Source organism: Coptis chinensis, chromosome 1, assembly GCF_015680905.1.
Source record: "Coptis chinensis isolate HL-2020 chromosome 1, ASM1568090v1, whole genome shotgun sequence".
Classification (NCBI taxonomy): domain Eukaryota; kingdom Viridiplantae; phylum Streptophyta; class Magnoliopsida; order Ranunculales; family Ranunculaceae; genus Coptis; species Coptis chinensis.
In genome coordinates, this window is record NC_141456.1 from 86,331,928 (window position 1) to 86,354,390 (window position 22,463).

The 22,463-nt window shown below is 35.8% G+C and overlaps 1 long non-coding RNA gene and 1 pseudogene across 2 annotated transcripts; one reads left to right on the top strand and one right to left on the bottom strand.

Annotated features, from left to right (window-relative positions):
- Positions 1-2,051: 2,051 nt before the first annotated feature.
- On the bottom strand, positions 2,052-3,087 carry LOC147525617 (uncharacterized). The gene is made up of 2 exons (XR_015198321.1): positions 2,670-3,087; positions 2,052-2,564 (listed from the first exon to the last, which is right to left on the bottom strand). It is a non-coding gene; the product is annotated as an uncharacterized LOC147525617 (long non-coding RNA).
- A 15,193-nt stretch (positions 3,088-18,280) lies between these two features.
- On the top strand, positions 18,281-19,775 carry LOC147525618 (uncharacterized; annotated as a pseudogene). Its single transcript, XR_015198324.1, has 2 exons — positions 18,281-18,944; positions 19,048-19,775. The product of XR_015198324.1 is annotated as an uncharacterized LOC147525618 (transcript).
- Positions 19,776-22,463: the final 2,688 nt, after the last annotated feature.

Here is a 22,463-nt window from a genome sequence, read left to right on the forward strand (position 1 = left end):
ACCAAGACATGAATACCCAAGGAAGAGCCAAAGTAATGGACATACCTTTTTCAAAGCACCAGAGCACAGACATACTATGGGTGACTTGATCATGAAGCAAGGAGAGGGGCAAAGGAATAGTGTAAGTGTTTTACATGCTGCTATGGGTGACTTGATCATGAAGCAAGGAGAGGGGAAAAAGAAGAAAAAGAATAGTGCAAGTGTTTTACATGCTGATCATAAAGAAAATGAATATTGCTAGTGTTAGCTGCTAGTGTTAGGGCTCCTTTCAAGGCACCAACAGTTGTGAGTAGCTGCTAGTGTTAGGGATCCTTTCAAGGCACCACCTGTTAAGCCAGTGGAGAAGCTATCTGTGAAGCCTGTATAACCTAGACCAAAGTTCAAGGTGGTCAGTTTAGACTTGTTACTTTTGGAGTTACTTTTGGGATACTTTTGGAACAATGTAGTCAATGTATAGTTGGATGAATGATACTTTTGCAAGTTAGTATGTTTGCATTTGTTTTGGTTGTTTTTTACTCATTTTGGACAGAAACATGGTGTATCTTGGGTTTTAAAACTCATTTTGGTATGTGTCAATGTATAACTTATTTTGGTTACAGACTGATGGATTAATGGCGTATCTTGGGTTTTAAAACTCTTTTAAAATTGGCAGTTATGGATTTATACTCTTAAGTTAGCAAGTTAGCATATTAAGAAAGAAAGTTGTGATATTGTGTTTGCTTATATAGGAAGAGACTTATATAGAAATGAGTACTCTATAGAAATAGAAATATTGTGATGAGTTATTGTGATAATTTTACATCTGTTTTCTAGGCTGGCTAGTCAATGCCTCGTGAATAAACATTGTTCATCTCTGTTCTATAAAGGCATAGCCACCCCCCAAGCATAACTCACATCACCAATCACATCTCTCATCTCCTCACACAAAAAATGCAAACAAAACAAACTCAACAAACAATGGTGAAAGCAGGAACAATGAATAAATTTGAGTTAGATAGTAAACAAATTGAACAATCTTTTGAGCAAATCAAGTCAATGCTCAAAGACAAGAAAGATCAGAGGGTGTTCTTGGAGATGATGGAGAACGATGGTAGGTTAAGTCTCAAAGTCTGTAAGCACTGCAATTGCATGTGCTATTTACAGTTGGACTCTTATTTTGGTCGATGTGAAGATGAATTAGGATCATATCCTCCACCTGGCTTTGCTCCAAAACCAGGGTTTGCTCCTCCACCACCAGCCAAGGGCTTTGATTTGAAATTTGCATCACAACCAGAACCACCACAACCAACACCACCACCAACAAAAGCACATCCTCTTTTTCTCAGGCGATCATCAAGAGTAGGTGGTCTAGGACCATCACAATCACCTGGTCCATCACAATCACCTGCACGTCAAGCTAAAGAAATTGTCTTGGCACTAGAAGCAGTAGAGTCTGCATGAGCAAGAAGAAGTCCAAATACAAGAAGAAGTAATCTCAAGTTTGTCCCTGTTTCATGGTGTGCTCTATGGTTGAAGTTCAAGCATTCTATGTTTGAAGATCTATGTTTAGAGTCAAGTTAGGAGTTCAAGTCAGTGTCAAGTGTCCTATGGTGAGTACTCTCCTATGGTAGTTCCAATGTTTTGTCCTATTATTTTCAATGTTTAGTGTTGCTATGTTAGTTTCAAGAGTCAAGAGTACTCTAGTTTCAATGTTTAGAGTCGGTTAAGTAGTTTTCTCCGGTTTTCTCGAGTCTCTTTTCTCTACAATACTGTTTTACTCTTTTTGTTACTACTTTCCTCTGTTTTCAAGCATACACTAATTGATTGAAGACTGACAAACATACTCTCCTCTGCAATACTGTTTTGCATACAGTTCAACATATTTGAGAAAACTGATTGATTGAAGAGTACTCTTGATTGAAATTGAATGAACATTTACAACATAACTAAAACTTGAGTAAAACTTCAGAGTACTCAAAACTCCAAAACTTAATTACCAAACTTCATTAACAAACTAAAGCTTCATGAGTACTTCATTACCAAACTAAAACTACACTTCAACATTTAAAACAAACTCTAAAACTAAAACCTTAAACTTGGCAGGATTACAAGATGACTCTTACAAGATTATAACGAAACATCCAAAACAAAACAACAATACTGATAAAACTAAGAGTACTCTAACAAACTAGAGTACTCAACAAACTACAAACTTAACCCTTCTCTTTCCCTTTCACAGTCACATTTGCCTCGAACCCATCACACAAATTATCCATTTCTATTTCAATTGAAACTCTCCACTTCCCATTATAACTCCCTACAGAAGAGCTCCCCCCATCTACAGATAACAACTTACTAGGTTGTTGCTGAGTTTGTTGCTCGATTGACTCCTTCAGAGCATCCTTCATCCATTGAAAGCCTCGGCACTTTGGGTTTGGGCAACTCAAAAACTTTTCACCAAATGAATGAGGTTGTTGTGAAGTTCTCACAACACGACCAACATCGCATCTCTTGCAAGGAGAGCCGTTCCAGGGACAATTCTGAATCCAATGATCAAGCTTTCCACATGAAAAGCAACCACGATCCTAAAATTAACAAAAGAGTACTCTTAATAAAATTTAAGTAACAAGAACTAATAAGTAACAGAGTACTTTAAGTAACAAGAAGTAATAGGTACAAAGTGGAAATACCTTCTCCAACGTTGCTTTTGATGCGACTGATTCTCCACCACCTCCTATTTTTTCAGTTTTTCTTTCTTCCAGTTCTTCTTCCCCTTTGAGTTTCTTCTAGTTCAGAACCATTGTTCAGTTCTAAGTGAACAAAGGTGGTTTAGAACCAAACGGCTATTTTTGCCACGTGCGGACTGATCAAGTTAGTTAGGATGATGCCACGTGGTGGTAATAGATTTGGTTAGGATGATGACACGTGGCCATTGAGAAAACTTGAGTGAGGTTATTTTGGGAATATTAGGTGGGCAGGGGTAGTGGACGTCATTTAGGGAAAAAATTTAGGTTCATTGGATTAGATGGGTGTGATGATGCCACGTGGCAATTGGATGAGTTTTGGTCTTGGGGGAGTCAAAGGGTTTATTTGTCATTTTACCTGGTGAGGTAGATGTGTACTTGCACATGCAGCAAACAAACGGAATGTATTTTGGTGTGAAGTTAGGGGTGGAAGTCTAATATTGAAAGAACTGGGGTGGAAATCTAATTGGCAAAGTTGCTGGGGGTGGAAATCTAATTCACTCCTTTAAAAACTCGAAAAAAAATGAAAGGTTTTACTGTTATCTAGAACGTTCGCCCTCAACATAGAACGTTCTTATGTTATCTACTATAGAAACTACAAATACACGTTGCCTAAAGCCCTCAACATAGAACGTTCTTATGTTATTTACTATAGAAACTACAAATACACGTTGCCTAGGGAATAAGGCATTATATAAAAGAGAAAAAGGGTCCATCGGTAGAAAGAAAGGAGAAAAGGGGTCGTTGCCGATTATGAAAAGGGAAGTTATAGGAGCATGACTGATAATCCTAACCGCGAAAAACCAGAGAACCATCTATACTTTTATATGGAGCATACAGGTCTTACGTGAATATATGGAGCATCTTCAGAGTCAATTGCAAGAGGAGGAATAGAGTAAACATCAGTGTCGGGTAGGTCTTTTCCACTTATATGGAGCATACAGGCCTTACGCGAATATATGGAGCATCTTCAAAGTCAATTGCAAGAGGAGGAATAGAGTAAACATCAGTGTCGGATAGGTCTTTTCCACCATTTGCAATCAAGAAGTGATGGACTGACCCTGGACTGTTATAAAAACCCAAAAAATTTATAGGAGACAATGGGATTCCGTCAAGATTATCAGGGAGATTTGCACACACAGCTTTGTTAAGTAAAGCCTAAACAAAGCTTTTGTGGCTATAAATATAAAAGAGCTAGCAGTAGTAGGATTTTTATTTACTAATAAAATAGTATATCCAAACTTTTACCCTCTAAGTTGAGATAATGGACTCATAGGACGGTCTAGCTTGAGTAAAAGGCATTTTTTGCTCCAAGGCAAATTTCAGAGGGTATTAACTGCAAATAAATGTGAGCACATAAAAAAATAAAAGCCCAAATTTTTCGGTGCCAAAACAGAATGCATATCTAAAATGGTACCCTTGCGCTTGCAAAGGTTAGCTATCGTAGTAATGACGCTCAAAGTTAGCACACATACACACCACAGACACACATATAAAATATACATTCAGGGAATTTTGACTTCTATATGCTAGATGGAGAATGCAAGATTTGATAAGCTATAATCCATTTGAGAAGACAATCTATAGATAGATTTAACTGATAAGACACCATTGTCACCGTATCCTTAAACTCATAGATCAACCTCTACGATGAAACCCAGGAACAATGTTCTAACAATTTTGAAATATTTCAAACCTATATGGAAGGCAAACTGCCATGCAACAATCATACAATGGAGCTTGGGGAGAGAAAAACCCTAGCTATAAGCCTATAATCCTTTCGGAACATAACTCTATGCTTCTCACGAGCTTGGTTTGTACCAAACCAAAACTAATCAGAAATATGATAACAATCCTAAAGACATAACGCTGCATAAAAAAGATTCGTATTAACAATTTACAGAAAGTCTACCTTGAGTCCTTAAACGTAATACATAGATCAATAAGAACATATTAAGCTCGTGAGTCTTTCACCAATGTATGGAACATACTTTGAAAAAAAAATTGGGAACAACGTTTATACTACAATATACAATATCAATCAAATTCATATATATCAGACAATGCAACAAAATCATCCTTAACAGAAATATAGGATTGGTTGGGTATTAAACTATTATGCTTCTAACAATAACATTTGCATAGGCAAGTGTTATAAACGTGAAACTCATTACCATCAAATCAAGTAAATACTAATCCACATAAAATAAAAAACATACCTGAAACTGATTCCTCGCAGACACCGTCTTTCCAAACTCCTTAGTATTATAAGCGTAAGTACTACTCGAACCCATATCATAAAACACGACAATATAGATCAGTAAGAACATATTGAACGCCCAAATTAAGCAAAGTATATTGAAATAAGAGTTATGTTTATGTGGATATACCAAACGTAGTTGTAGTGTAGTCGAAAGGCCGAATTTTTTTCTTACCTTTAGTGCTGAATGTCGTTGTTGCTTTCAATCTCAGTAATTTGATCTCAGTGAAGGCGCACTTTGCTTTCAATCTCAGTAATTTGGAGTGTTCCACAAACACAAAAAACAGAATTGGAGTGATGAGGGGTTTGTTTGGAGAAAAGAAAAGGGGGAGGCGTGGGTTTGTTTGGAGAAAATTGCGATACTATGGGCCGGTCTGCGGCAAGTAAAGAGACATACCACTTAATAGCCTTATATCCCGCCATGTCATAAGCAGGGTGAAACTGTGAGAAGGTGTTTGCGACCGTAGGATGGATGGAGACACTTCCCTAATTTGTCTCTATATATATATATTATAGCTCTCCCCTCATCAATTGAGGGAGAGTTTTGAGAGTGTCCACGTGGGCAAAACTAATTACGATAAAATAGGGAGAGCTAAAACCCACGATTCAATTTCACGCCATCCACTCCGAAAACCCCAAACTCTATAACCTTGAACTTTGGCTGCCCAAACTCTAAAAAAACTGGGCGATAGATATCTGGAAAAACCCACGATTCAATTTCACGTCCTCCACTCCAAAAACCCCAAACTCGATAACCTTGAACTTTGGCTGTTTGTTGATTATCCAATTCTCCAGCATCTCGACCAAAATCAAGGTGCGACTGGTACCATTGTGGATTTCGTTGAGCAAACTGGAAACAAGTCTCGGAGAGCATGTGCTAAATGTCTGTTGCCCAAGGTTCGATTTGACTCAGGGTTGGTGCGTATGATTGGGCCTGAAGAATGGCATGTTATGGAGGGAGAAAAAGTGTTTGCAACTCGAAAGCAGATTCCTCTTATACTGGCATGGGCTATTAGGGTTCACAAGTGCCAAGGAATGACTCTTGATTACCTTCGTACTGATCTTTCAAAAGCCTTCGGTTATGGTATGGTTTATGTTGCACTTTCTAGAGTTAGAAACTTACGAGGCCTTTTTTTATCTGGTTGCTTGGTACGAGTTCACTCAACTCAGAACTTGAAAGAGAAAAATCCGCAATATCCACCCTGAAACACTGAGAAGGAACTATAGCATCAGTAACAGTTGCATCTCTTGAAGCCGATCTTAACAATGTGTTGTCAGAAATAGCACTAATTCAGATGGAGAAAGGGGGGAAAGGAGAGAAAGAAGGGAAAGAGAAGATGGTGGAGGCGCCAAATCAACTACAGCATGCAGCTCAGGAGACTGAACAAATCAAGTCATCGGCTTTATTAGCCCATGAAGCGACGTCAAAGGCAAAGGAAGAGCTGGCTACTCGAGGTTGCATGGAGCAAAATAAATTGATATTGAGAAGGCTGCTCAAGATGCTGTGTTTCGTGAACAAGTATGTTGTTTTTACCTTCTACGTGTTTTGGGCTCATTAGTTAGAAACTTTTTAATGAAATTTCTTTTTGAAGATTCCTACCATGATCATGAGTTTGAAATCCATGCTAGCCTACTAGACTTGGTGGATCATTCTGCCCTTTAGCTTCCATAAATTGAACATGCCTCAAGGGACAGCTGCTATAGTTGGGATTTTCGTTAAGTTTGTGATTACTTTGTTTTTTTTTTTCTTTTCGATGAAACTGATTATAAAGATTTTTGATAAATCTCTATATATATATTATAGCTCTCCCCTCCTCAATTGAGGAAGCATAGCTAGAGTGTCCACGTGTCCAGACTAATTACGATAAATCCGGAGTAAAATTTGCCGATAGAAAAACTGCTCCAACTCAAACTTAAAATGGAAACCCAACAAAACCCACGACTCTCATATGAACTGATCTCTCTCTCCCACTCTCTCTTCTCTCCCACCCAACCTAAATCGCCATCTATTAATTAATGTCAATCGTATATCAAAGTGAGAATAGTTATTTGATGCTCCTTTTACCGGGTTGTTCTCAAAAACCCCTTTTTTCTCCCATCAATGCAAGAAGATTTGTACAATTGCAGACTTTTGATTAAAGAGAATCTGCTTATAATTCCAATCTCAAGTCACAGTATCCAGTCCTACTTGAAATTTTATAATTTGTTCCTGATGCAGTATCCACTCCTAATTTTGGGATAAAAAGAAATTGTCTTGGTCATTCTACTTATATATTCTTCAGGTATAATTCTACTCATACCAAGTTTTTTTTTTTCAATAAGCGCCTATGCTATTAGCTAGCGGTGACACTTAATTCAATTGATTGATGCTCGAAAAAATGCATCACTTTGTTACAACAGATTTGGCACCATGGTTGTCAATGAAAAACTTTTGAAGTAGTCGACCCGCACAAAGGAAGACTGATGTATCATGTGAAAATAGAAATACGTAAGCTGATGAGGTATTTCCGACTTAACCAAGATATGTGTCATATATACGGTTCAATTTTCTTTTTCCTGGATAGAAAAAATAAATAAACAAAACAATAAATAAACAAATGAAAGGGAGACAAGTCATTGCAAGATAAGTTTTGCTATTGACCAGCATGATTGTGTACTTCTTCGTCTCATTGAGATCCATCTCTGTTGCTGCAGGCTGATGTGCGTGGTTATCAGTTTAGGAAAAAGTACAAGGTAATTATATGGGTTGTTGGTGTTCTAGATAAGGTTGTATTGTGATGGCGCCGTAGAGTAGTGGGTTTACGAGGATACCGTCCAGAGTCAGAATGCATTGAAGAAAACGAAGATGAGGACATCACCGGGATTTCCAGGAAACAAAAAGTAGACACTAAGCTCTATCTTGCATTAACTCTTCCGCTGTGTTACATTCGGTGCAATTTAAATTATATCCTTTACAAATATATACATGCATATATGCGTGAATATCATATATGCACATATATAGTTGGATGTTTGGAATACAGTTTGTACCTGTAAATCCCTTCACTACTTCTTTTCTCGACCTACTTCTTCATTTTCTAACGAAAATCTTTCACTTTACTGTTATAAGTAGAAAAAAAGAACAACTTAATACTGCAGCAGAGGGCCTGCCACCTAAGAATTAGAACAAAATGTATATATCTATAAAACTTTGAACTGATTGAGCTGTTAATCAAGAAGATGATTGATTTTGCTTTGAACTTCCTTGCCAATTACAAGATAGGAGTACTCTATGTTGATTCTCTTTTTCTTTTATCTGATATTTGCTTTCCAAATTATGTTATGTTTTGCTAATCAACTCCAGTGCAAGCAATAGATGCTAACAGTTCATGGCATGATTTTAGCTTCAAATACATGGATATCTCCAAGTTTGGGTGGTGAGGGACCAGATGCACGGGAAGCACATAGTGCTGCACTTATTGGGAAACACCTATTTATATTTGGTGGCTGCGGAAAATCTCCAGATAATTCAAATGAAGTTTATTACAATGATCTTTACATATTAGATACAGGTAAGTTTATTTTTTTTGAAGTTACTCTATAGATCAGTAAAGAATTGAAAGAGGAAGTAAATTCCCCCCTCCCCTATCCAAGATTCTTTTGGATAGGCACAACTGTTGTTTATTAGGAAGAATATGCTAATATGAGTTGTATATATCATTGTTCATTTTTCAGATGCAGTGTAAGTGTTGTTTCTTTTGTATACTAATTTATGAAATTTTCTTTTTTAAAAGTCAATATGGTTGAGTCTCTTGATGCTCGCCAACAATACAGACGCATACTTGAAGGCTATCGCCAGCCTAAGGTAAACTACGCCATTTACAGCTGTACGTTGACCAAGTTAAAATTTAAACAAATGAAAGGGAGACAAGTCATTGCAAGATAAGTTTTGGTATTCACCAGCATGATTGTCGAGTGTTTCTCGATTTACCCACTAGAAATATTTTTGTAATGCTTGGTGAAATTAAAATGACATGTAAAGTTTCATGGATCTCACGGTTCTTCCTTCCTTCCATTTTGCGGGGTCAAATGCTAACATTAGTTGAATATAAGGTGCTTCAGATCGTGCATTTTTTCCAACTCCCCGCGGTATCGGTTCTTCTTAAAAAAGAATACATAAGCCTTTTTTCATCACTAACCACAAGGTTGTACCTCACTTTCAAACTTACGTCAGTTGTTCAAAAGGTACAATTATTTATTTTGTTTTGAAGACCCATGTAGGACTTTATGGTAAAGCCAAATACTAATTTAGTAGGTTTGATTTGTCATGGCAGGTCCAATCCTTTTTCACTGCGTTGAAAGCATTGTCACACAAAGAGGTTCATTATGGGTCTTATGCCACTTTTGATCAGGTCAGCTTCCTAGCTTGCATAGATTGTGGCTCCTAATGAAAACAATTTTCCCTTTCAAATGTCGTTAGTTAGAATTTCAAATTGTGAGGTTATAAGATTTTTCTTCTAATTCTTTCCCTGTGGCATTGTCTTATATTTGCCTTGAAGTAACTAATTAGAACATTCTTTTTTTGTAAAATGGTTGTAGTTTTACTTTTCATATATATATGTAGTAGATTGAGTTGACATATTCTCTAATTTTCTTTTTGTTGCTTCTGCAGTTATTAGTGGGTACTCAACTATTCTCTGCTCTATCATACTCCCGTCTATCCTTCTATGAGCACGAGCAGTTCTAACTTAAACACACCTTATTTATATTGTCCTGGAAAGTTTTAAGGTAAACCTGATTGGTTTTGACTAGAATAACCAAATAAGCTATTTCAAGGTCTGTGTCAGTCCGGTGTCCAGGGTACTTCCTCGAGGTGAACTCTCTGCGTCTGAATACAGGGATGCACCACCACAAGAAATAGTTGAAGCTGGGATGTAATATCCAAATACCTGATAATTGCTATCTGTGCTATCAGATTCTTCAGAGGAAGAATCATAATGTCTTCCATTGTCAAAAGCCCAGTATCTCTGCAATAGAAGTGCAAATTACACAGTTAGAAAGCAAAATAAAAGTATAAAAAAAATATGGAGGAACAGTTAAAAGCGAGTAATGCATATTGGATATAAAATTTTCACAATGTATCTATGCAAGTATCCTACTTCCTTTTTTCCTTGAACCAGTGAGTGCAACTTAGAGCTAACCTGTCCATATTTTGGTATTGAAAGAATGTATGTACTACACGCCCGGTAATTTTCTTGAAGATCTACATTGTGATTGCTCCGAGCTATTACAAATGCCTTTAACCATATCTTTGGGCATCACTACCGTATAGGTAACAACATCAAAATCTGGAACCTACCAAAAGAATAGATTTCCCTTAACTTAGAGCGTTTTCATGTAAAAGTGGTAACAGAAATCATATCGAATACATAATTAATCATCGAATACATAATTACCACTTCACACTGAACTTTTTGTAAAGGTTCTTACATTTAAATCTTTAGATCTGGCTTTCTTTGAGAGGTAACGAATACACAAACAAACTCTTCAGCAGTATCGTTTCTCAACAACATCCGACGGGGGAGAGAGATCGATACCGACCAATCCCAAGACTTGGCAGATCTAGAGACGAGGAAAGGAGAAAAAGTTAGAAAAGACTTCAATTAATCACTGGAAGATTTTTAACATATATAAAAATGAGGTTAAATGGACCGTTTTGGCAATTTAGATTTCTCATTCTTCATTCCTTATAAGGTTGGTTAAGGTAATGAGATATTCAAGTAAACTAGAACAATACAAAGTTAGAGTAAGAAAATCATTTCTTTTCCTCAATTTAGTCTTATATAAAACATTGAAACCTATCGAACTCAAAGTACTGAAGTTTGTAACAAGTCAAAGAGTAGACTATACAAGCCATAGAAAGAATAGCAAGGAGGATATTGTTATTCGACACCATATTTATGGTCGTCTAAGATGAGTCAATAAATAATGGGAGGCTGATCATTGACACCGTTGGGATTGAGGAATACATGTTGTCTCTATACAGTATCAATAGCAACAATCTCATGAACCGCAATTCGAGGTCACGATCGAGCGAGGGGGATGATGTGCATCTGCAGAAGTCCCAAATGGTTTTTGTACCATAAGTAATACAAATGATTAGGCTCCCAACCCTCTGCCTCCTTTACTTTTAGCCTTCATCCCAGTTTTAAGGGATTATGGAAATATAGAATCAATTTTGTAATTATATAATTTATATAAATGTACTAAGTTTGTAGCCCCTCCTCTTTTTGGCAGTTGCTTACAAGTCCTTTGTTAAAAGAAACTATATCTTTTAATTCAGTTATCATACATCATCAAATAAGGACTAATTTATTGCCATGGAAAAGCATACAAGGCTTATTCAGGATGTGTATTTTGTGCATTGCATACAGATGATCATAATGCTAAATTTATAGACTTCCAACATTTTTGTTTGTTGCAAATATAACTGCATACCCAAATCCAGTGTTACATGCCGTTGGATTTGTTCTCGAGTAATGATAATATCATTCTCTCATAACTAGATTGAAGCAATACTACGCGAGAGCTATTTCAACTTAAGGTTACTTCAAAGATCTCTTTCTCCTAGCTTATATAATCATCAATTCAATTGTTTTACAACGCTTTGATTGGATATTGATAAGGGAATACTAGCCTATTAAACGTAAGACATTAATGTGTACACACTAATTAGAAACCTAAAAACTAACCCTAACGGACCAAAGAAATTTGAAAGTTGAAGCCAGAATTCGACATCAAGCACAAATATTAGTTTAAGGTGAAAATATTAACAATTGAAAGAAAACAGGTTTGTCACTAATTGGTGTACACTGACGGTTACAACTTCAAATACGAAGAAAAACATCCGAATTTATAGCGGATGCATTCAGTGAAGGTCAACCATACCATCGCGAAATAAACATGCAGAAGATGATATCAACCAAAACTATAAATCATATATATAGAAGCAACCATTCATATAATTTCGGACAACCGGAGGTAGCCAGTACATATCTACACAACTGTAATATTTTAATGAAATAACTTCAGTTACTACAATTCACTTTATGCTCAGTGCAAGTGATATATATAGTTAAACAGGGAAAAACATATGACTAAGCTATCACATTCCATCTCTCTATTTAGCACTATTTTCCATGAACACGTGGTCGTCAAGATTTGAACACCTTGCGCACCATCAACCACAGATAACAATGACGATAAGGACAACCCTCCCACCATCGGTTTCATTTGAAGGTTCTCCAACCACATCTTTCGCCGGTTGCACTGCCACCCTCACGGAAGCTATTAGCCTAGAGACCAAGATAGAGAACCCAAAATAATTAAACACATCATATCACCCATGTAAAACTCTCCAATCCTAAGAAATTCTAGGTATGGACAACCAAAAACACAATAGGGTATGACTCACAATTTTAGGAAATAGTTTATTCGGTTAAAAGTATGTCAACTGCTTCAACAATAGAAATAGCAGTGCACTTGGTTGATGGTGAAAACAACAACGGGCATGTAGTGCAAAAGGCTCAGTTTCACATTTGGGAGCCAGAGCTTGAGTACATGAACAAGGCTGAGACAAAGAACTCAGTTATACTTAGTGAACAATGCAACGTGGAGTCGGTCAATATACTATCTGATCCAGTCCCTCCCACTCATGCAAAGCACATCCTGCCTTTTGACGATGATATTGTTGAAGCCATTGAGATAGTATTGGAGAATTCAAATGAACCTAAATACCTCCCCTTCAGTGTTAACAAACTCAATTACCCAGCTTTATGCAAAGAAGTCCTTGCATGAATTGTGTCCCTTTTGGAAAACTTCGGGGTATCCTTGGAATTATATCTCCTATCTACATCAGTTTTTGGTAGTTCCTGCAGTGGAGGGAATATATCCATATATTCTAATGCAGCCTCTCCTTTACTGTCAGGTTCTGAACACTGACACACGCGACAAATTGGTAAACCACCGTCCTTATATCGTCATCGTCACGTCTTTGCGATAAGCCGCTACACTTTCGATCTTTGATGGTTTAGGGCAAACCATCATTAGTAGTAAGTCCATCATCTGTAGTCTGTAGCTCAAATTCCTTAAGTCTCATATCATCAGATTAGATGTGAGCTGATATAAAATCTCCCAACTTGATTTTCTATAACACTGCTAACATATTTAGTGCTTTCTATGACACAAAACAATATCCCTGCTACTGAAATCAGCAGTAACTTTTAATTAGAGCAATAAAAAAATGCTTAAAAGTTCTGAAACCTCAAATGCATATGATTGAACTTGAAACAAAATAAGATTAAACCTCAAATACTCTATTTTCAAGTCAACCAAATCATCAGTTTAGGAAAGCAGTAATAAAAGATATCACCTTTACGACATGTAATCTCTAAATTTAGCATAATCAAGAGTATATGAACAATTAAATGAAAGAAGAAGAAGTAAATGGAAATAACTTACCTTTGAGTTGGTTGGAGAAAATGTTTGAGATAGGTTTCGGTGATCAATGTACTACTCTCTCAATTTACGTCTAAATAACAGGTCTGAAATTGTACACACACAATATGGACTAGAAACTTGGATCAACAAAATAGTGTTACAAAGTCCTTAAATTAACAGATAAAATAAGATCTTGCAACAGCTGTTAATTAAATCATTATTTCCTTCTACACAAGGGCATGAAGGAGAGTTAAGGTCTTCTACTACTCTATACTGACTATTGACCATAACCTCCGGTAGAGTGGAAAAGTGGCAGTGTTGCACTATGATTGGATATCAATAAGGGAATACTACCCTATTAAACATAAGACATTAATGTGTACACTAATTAGAAACCTAAAAACCCAAACTAACATACGAGCAAATTTTAAAGTTGAAGCCAGAAAAATGATTAATGCAACAACTTTTTAGTTATCACCTACCATATCTAGGAAAGCTAAGACCTAATAAACTAAGATACTTCTAAGGTAGCTTTACCAATAAAGGAGACTTAGTCGCCACAGTTGGTGGCCTAAAATAGGAACTTTTGCCCACGTTCAACGGCTTCTGGAGGTGTCTTAGATACTGAGGCAGTGTTGCACTATGATTACTCTAGGAATCCCTTAAACTAACATAGTCCGGTCCAAGATTTTAGATTATTCCAGAAGACAACACAACATATGAAGTATGTAACTTGGTCCTGGGCATCTCTAGAAATTATGAATAGGTAGACTAGGCATCTCTTTTTTGAACTATCTATATTGGTTCTGTAATAAGCCTAAACATACACAACATATGTTGTACGTTGATAAGGTTAGCGAACTAAGAAGCAAGGATGAAAATTTCATAAATGAATGTCAGATGCAATTGGATGAATATTGTCAGAACATTGGGTACACTGGAGGATACACCTAAAGCTTGCCCACGTTCGACGGCTTCACTATTTGCAGTGATGTAAAAATACTAGAGTTAGTGGACACAACTTCAATAAAGGATGTTTTGGCACATATATTGTGGCTTCGCCACGAGAGGCTTCATGGGCACATGGGGTGGTGTCATTATAGCATACTTCAGTACATGCATGAGGCAACATGTCGATAACGATGGGTTGCTTTGGCACATAGAGTTCATGTCAGAATGAAGTGAAAGAGCAACATAAAAAATAAAAACATGATCATATATTAATTAAACTGTAAACAAAGCAAAAAATATATGTGATAAAACAAAATTACCTATCAACAACATCTTCTTCATCTTTTTTTAGTCTTCACATTCCGACCACTACAACTTCCTTCATCATAAAGTTCTTCAATGTTTTTTGTTTTAAAATGATGAAGTTCTTCCTTCCTAATAAATTCAACCAAAAAATTCACACACTACAGAAAACTGATTCATTCAAAATTCTTATCATAATAATTTTGTATGTTCTCCACTTGAACTTTTTTGGAAAACAACATTATAGCAGGAAAGCTAACACAATCACTTTAAGAAAAAAAAAATAGTAATGTTATAACTAAAATTATTCAAATTATAAAATTAGATTTAAAAAAAAAAAAACTCATTCAATTGGCTTCTCATACTTAGAACCAACTTTTGAGTTTCACTATTTATATATCGATTACTGTCACCACGTTTTAATCAAATATTCAAAATAATCAAACACATAAATCATTTCTCTGTTATCAAAAGCATACTTATTTGCCAGCCATATATCTTTTGGACAATTAAAAAAACATCATAAATTTACAAGCACAATCCCTACAAAACAAAAAAATTAAGACAAATACATTACTAAAAAAATAAAAATTTACTTCAGTATAAACTTTGATAAAAATAAACGATATAAAACAAAAAAAAAAAAAAAAAAAAAAAAAAAAAAATCACTTACTCTTACATTGAGAAAAATATTCCAAGAATACCTATAAAACAATAAAAAAAAATACATAAAATCAATTTACTCTTCATTCTATACATATGCATTTATATTAATCAAGCATAACTAGAGAGATAAACTTATTGCCATAACCAAATATACTACTCTATCAGAAATGGAATGATAATTACGTGTATGACTTTCTGTAGTACAATATATGTTGTAAAAGTTTAGACTGATTATGAATACTATATTTTAAACAATTATAGTTCAATGCATGCGTAATCCAGATTAACCCATGGCCAAAAGGACATACATTTGGAATCATGAAACCAACTATACGTCTATATGTCTGCTGCTAGAATTAGAAATGAATTTCAGCTAACATGCATGCTTAATAAAGAAGAATATCAGTAAGCCCATGTGAGACTAAATGCTTGATATATACACCATAACAATAAGTTAATTAAATTTGCATTTTTAGCTATTTTGGCGTGGTTTATCCAAAACAGCGTAATTTGGTGTCGAATTTTTTATGTCTGGGCTGAAGTTGTTTGGTGTTTAATTGTTTGGTAAAAAAAATTGGTGTTTTTCAAATCTTACCATTAAAGATGCTCTCAAGCAGGTGTTAAGAATACCATTATGAGATGGAAGAGTTTAAAACTTTAAATAATTGAATCTGAGGTTGAGGGTCCTAAACATAAACAAAAGTGCTTCATGGGTTAGTATGATGTTAGAAAAGATTGTTTCCATTGCAACGACCATAATTTTGTAGTAATTCCCACACAGTCTCAGGGGAATTGATATTCTTAACAACAAATAAAGAATATACATATTTTGGAGCTTAATAGGTTACAAGGATATATATATATATATATATATATATATATATATTAACTTTTTAAGCGTTTAATGCATGAGTTTGGCGTTGATCATTTTGGGTATCTATACACCTCAAGCTATGTCGCGTAACCTCCAGGAACTATCTATGGAAGATAGGCAATCCTTAAGGTTTACGTGCTCACTTATCTGGATCAGTTTTTGTACTTAAGGTTATCTATATGTTTGTACTTAAGGTATTAGTATAGTAAAACCCGTTAAATAGGACCCTATCCACACCGAGCTCTAACTGGAAAGTATAGACACTTATACTTCTGTCATATATTTAATTCTTAGAGAATATCTTTAATCATGAAGTGGTTAGAATAGGTTACTGGAGAAGCTCCAAGATAACCAGGTCAGTTTTAATGAAATTACAAATGTTTGTCGTATATTATAGATGTTACGAAGTTTAAAATTTTAATCTGCTTTGTTGCAAAACTCTACGGGAAGTTAATTTAAAATTTTACATTGTTATATGTATATCTAACATAACTATTTTGGAGCATACTCCATGCGTTATACGTATTCTCTCACCCTCCTTTCATCCTCGGATGCAAACGTTCTTGCTATAAATAAAATCCAGGATGGTAAGATAGGTTAAAACTCTTAGTTTAATACTTTAACCCTCCCTTATCTCGATTGAGCTCATAACGCACATTGGGTAGTCAGAGAAATGAACCTCACTCTTAAGTCCCAAACAAATGAATGGATGAGTACAATACCACAAGTAGAATATGGATTTGTATTATTTAGACATAGACTTAACCATAGAAATCGTGAGAGTCGTGGGCCTTCCTCCCTCAAGGAGATTATGCTTATTGGGTTTTGAGGTATTTCTCATGACATCGAAGTTAACAAACTATTTGCTCCAATAGCCTAGCACTTTTGTGAAAATGACCATCATCTATGAGCATAAACACTACGATTATGATCATGGCTTTTATGATCCAAATGGAAGAATGGGTAGCAGAAGATGCTACCAAAAGAAGAAAATGGTAAAGCAAGTCCATTCACAACTTAGGAACGTACTAAGCCCTGGTTTGCAATTACAGTTTGTGTAGTTCGGATTTACCTGTTTATGTGTTTTTTTTTTAAAGCTTACAAATATTTGTTAGTTTTGGATATGCTAAACTTATTTGTTTATGTAGCCTGTGAGAGTCTCTTCACTTGCTGAAACAAAATATTTATTTGGTTTTGATTACTTAACCATACCATATTTCATCTTGTTGTATTGAGTTACTTTGTTAAGACAGGATGTATATCGGGTCATAATTATTTAGTTAGTTTTAGTATCATGATTAAGTGAGGCAATTTTCATTTGTCGTTGTTGTATCCTGTTTTGCCTATTTATTTGAAAACAATTTATCCTGTTTTGCCTATTTATTTGTCGAAATATTCAATTGTAAAGTAATCTTTAGTTTACACAAAATGCCAAAACATTCTTTCCATTATCTTCCTAACTAGCACTCTCTTCCCACATCTATATCATGAGTCTCATGACACTTTTTACCGGATGTTTCTTCCAATCCTCTTTACTTTGTTCACTAAATGAAATGGAATTTCTAAGTCCGATCCCTAAATTAATCACAAACTGGATTGAAATCAGATAAAATCCCTGATGATAGTTACACTGTTCTTAGGCTACTTACGAGCTGCAGGTGTTGATACCGATACCGATGGATTATTTTATCAGCTCCTTGGCTTGGCTTGGCTGTTTGGAGTGACAAAATAAATAATTTTCGAACAAGGAAAAATACTTCATTCTCATTGAAGTTGGTTCCTATTATATGTACTAGATTGATCCACGTTACATAAAAGGATAATATCGTCAATCTCTATTAAAAAAAACAAGGATAAAATAGTCAAAACAAAACGAATATATTTTCTAATTTATATTTTAAAATAATATTATTAAATAGTACCCGTTCGTAGGACGGGTTCGAAAACTAGTTATATAGATATAGACATAGATGGGTCTTTTTAACGTGTTATTACTCATAGTTTGTAGCTCATTTGTGTATATAAGAGATGATACATAGGTAAACTGTTACTTATAGCATCCTAGTTTGTTTTTTATTCTGGTTATCATTCACGATGAAGCTTTTGTTACAAAGTCCGAAAGACGCCAATAAGACTGGTAGACCAGGCTACTATGCAAATTGGGTCAACAATATCTTGTGGAGCTTATTTATGGCCAAGAGAAATGGGATTTCCAGACCCCTTAGATTTTTCGATCCATGACTCGGAGACTCGTCCACATGAGTTAAAATTTAAATACTCTTTCTCAGACCCACGAGGCAAAGTGATTAATATGAATTTATATGAACTTACATAGGTTCTGAAAGTGAAGATCTTGTAGGTTAGTATGCTTTTCATCCGTAGTAGCCAAGAATCTTATGCTGTTTTGGAGACATGATTCCTGAGGTGGCGATTTCTTATTGTTCTCCCCATGTTTATTTTTTGAGAGATATAAATTCAGTAAATTTCTACCTTCTAGTGGTGTCTTGCAGTAATCTTAAAGCCATAGCTGTTGTCAGACAAAGAGTATCTAATAAAGTCGTCAATGGGAACTAGAAAGGGGTATGAGAAGAAACTGAGATCTGGTCATCTCCACCACGATCCGACCATCAACCCTGGCCTTGGTTCCTCACATTGCCCTCGTTGTCTTTCACTCTTAGACAGGGATTCCGTATGAACTTTCTCCTTCGTACTTTAATTGCAGATAGATCCTATTTGATGAAGTTTAGTAGAGAAACCTTATGTGCTTTTACTTGGTTTGAATCTTGAAACAGGAAATTGGAGAATGGACTATAACTTCCGTTTTATACGACGTAACGTCTGTGGTTGGGTTGGGAGCGGGTGCAGTGCTAAGTTCTGTTCATGGCTTAAACTCAGGACTTTCGTTTGTTCAGAAGCACGTAAAGGGCCCTAAATGGGTTTCTTTTGTTGTTGGACTTCCTCATTCCTTTTATTTGCTGCTGCTAGCGCAACGTTTGGAGGTTATATGCATTTCCCAAGTTTGTTCAGCTCTCTGTCACATCCTATTACACTGCCTCCAGCGCTTCACATTACGCTTTAACACACCTCACCAGATCCATTGAAGAGTCTCGTGTTTCCACTAGTACATTTAAAAGATCAAGCTTGTCTTAGTATGTGCATCTCGGCAAAGATCTCCTGGTACTTGTTCTGCAAAATATTTTTGCACATAATGTCTTTTAATAGTTTTGCATTTATTGTTTTGTTTTTGACTTTTTTTTTTTTTGAAGTATGCACATAAGCAGTACTCATTAGGGGTTGCGTGTGGGCCACTTCTGCTACAATGCTTTGTGGGTGTTGTAACTATAAATTGAGTAAGGGTTATTTAGGGATTGGTCCTACTTATTTAGGGGTATTTAGAGATAGGTCATAAAATTATCGATTATTAGGCTTTAGTCCTACTTCTATCGATTGACCTTAAGTCAACTCAGTTGACTGTGGTCAACTCATTTTATAATAATATATTTTTCAATTTTTATCAAAATGGCCAAACTACCCTTCAGCGTGTTTCGCATGTGACTTTAGAGTCGTTGAAAATGGCCAAACAATGGGCACGTGTCAAAATCTGACCAAAGATATTTCATCAACTTAAATTCACCAAAGGTATTTCATGAACTTAAATTCAAACTCTTTAATGGCAAAAAAGTAGGACCAAAACCTAATTAACTCAAATACAGGAGGGGTTAACTCTTAAAAGACTAATTCTATGTTGTATCAAATTCTAATTTTTTTTAACTTAATTGGTTGATTAGACCAAGGATATGGTTTGCCAATAGGAATTGGGATTTTAGTCAACGACTCATTTTTCACATCGAAATAAGATACAATATTATTCAAAACCAAAAGAATCTTATCCCCATTTGCAACAAGAGTTCTAAGAAATTATTCAAAACATTTACGAGTGACCTGATGTGGAAGGTTAGGAAGAGGGCAGGATAAGTTTAATTATATATGGGTCGAAAACTTCAAAATTGTGGGGTGTTGGTTCAAAAAAATTGTTTCCAAACACATAGATTTTCTAGCGCTGGATTAGACCTCTTGGCAAGCAAGTGAGCGGACTCCTTTCGCCATTGAAAATTGACGCTGTTGGTTTTGGTATCAAAGGAGAATATATCCGTAGAACCTTCAAGTTTCTCTTTTTTTGAAGGTTCACCGATAATACCACCCATCATAAAGATCTTGGACCCAAGAGCGACATAGCCACTACACTTGCCGATTTCAGGGTAAGGAATTATGCAAATAGGAGCCAAAAGAGTTTGAACGTTGTTGATACACTTGCTAGGATTGACCCAGTACCAATAAACACTATCACGAATAGAGAAACGGAAAAATAGTTTCTTCGCCTGTTCAGAGTCAGACTTAGAACAGCGATGTAGAGAAGAGGACGAAGACTCACTCACCTTCAAATCAGGAGCTTCTCTCAAGTCTGAGCAACAACGCAGAGATGAGGACGAACACCACAAAGGGCTCACCTTCAAATCAGACATTTAACTCCTGCCTTTCTCACCATCCATCTTTCTCTTCTTCTCGACAATTTCATAGAGGCTGTTGCAATCATCCCTCTAACTTTTTTTGAACTTAATTGGTTTATCAGAGTAATTATGCTTCAGATTTTTGACACGTGTTGATTGTTGGCCATTTTCAACGACTCTCTAAAGTCACATCGAAGCCTGCTGAAGGTAGTTTGGCCATTTTGATAAAATATGAAAATTATATTATTATAAAATGGGTTGACCACGGTCAACTGAGTTGACTTAAGGTCAATCGATAGAAGTAGGACTAAAGCCTAATAATCGATAATTTTAGGACCTATCTCTAAATACCCCTAAATAAGTAGGACCAATCCCTAAATAATCCTATAATTATTAACAGTAGTTTCGACATGTGGTAGATGGATGTCCATGTCAAACTTTTCCTACAAAAACAAATAAAATAAAATACAGACAAAGATATCATAAAGACGTAATTTTCAGCACGATGCTTTAAAGAGTTTAGTAAAAGAAGCAATTAATAAGCAAACATCAATTACCAAAACAAGCTTGTGAAGACTTTTCCTTTGATCATCATCCGTCTTTCCAAAGAATGGGCAAAAGCGGTATTCTAAACCTAGCAATGACGCTTAAGCTCGATCCATCCACTTGTTGGCTCCAATTGCATACAGCCTATCTTTCCCAATAGCAATCTCTATCCTCGGTTTTCCACCCCCTCGTGCTAAGTGGTTCTTAAGAATTAGGTTTTGGGTCTTCTTTCTAGGCCCCGTTTTTGGCTTTCATAATTATTTAGAAGACAAGATATTTGTTAGTAAGTATTGTACCAACACTAGCGAACCGTAAAAGATTAGTATGAAAAAGAATAGTACAAAATTAAGAAAGAATTATACCAACACTAGAACCATCTTGCTTGTGAAGTGGCCGAGGACTGTGATGTAACACGAAAGTCACGCTAGGGGACGACCAGTGCCATAGCTACACCAAAGCAAATTAAATAGTAATACTTTTAAACAAAAGGCAATAAAAGAAGAATAAGAAGAGTACAATATCAAAAGGCAATAGAAGAAAAGGTTCCCGAAAGTTTGAACTTGTTTAATATTTACTTCAAGCAAAGAGTAAATCACACCTATAATCAAATCATATTCATGATTCAAAGTTAATATCAAATATTAATGAATCTCTATAGAAAGGATAATCAACATGAACCCTCGAGGGTTTACGAAGTAACTAGCAACCTACAATGTCTTTATGAGTAATGAAAACTTCAAGTCACATCTTAACCTTTACATGTGTAAGTAATACCGCACATGTTAGCACGATACAACCTCCAAATACTTACATTAGGACAGACAAGGTCCTATCCAAATCAAGACGTGTCTTTGATTGAAAACCATGGGAGGGCATGAAATTCGACTCTATTCATCGGGGGTCAAGACACTAAAAGACGACCTGTTCCACAGCACAATATCCAACAGACTCAGCCACAGCTCAATAAGTATAATAACTCACATCACACTCCTGTTTTCCCTTCTTAAGAGCTCCATCAACACCCAAAGATAAAGGGTCCACTTATTCTTAATCTATATTTCCACAAGATATTGATGGGAGTATTTGCCCGCGCTATCCAGAATAAACAAGAAAGCCATGCAATCCGAAAACCGGGGATCCTCTATGTTCATTAC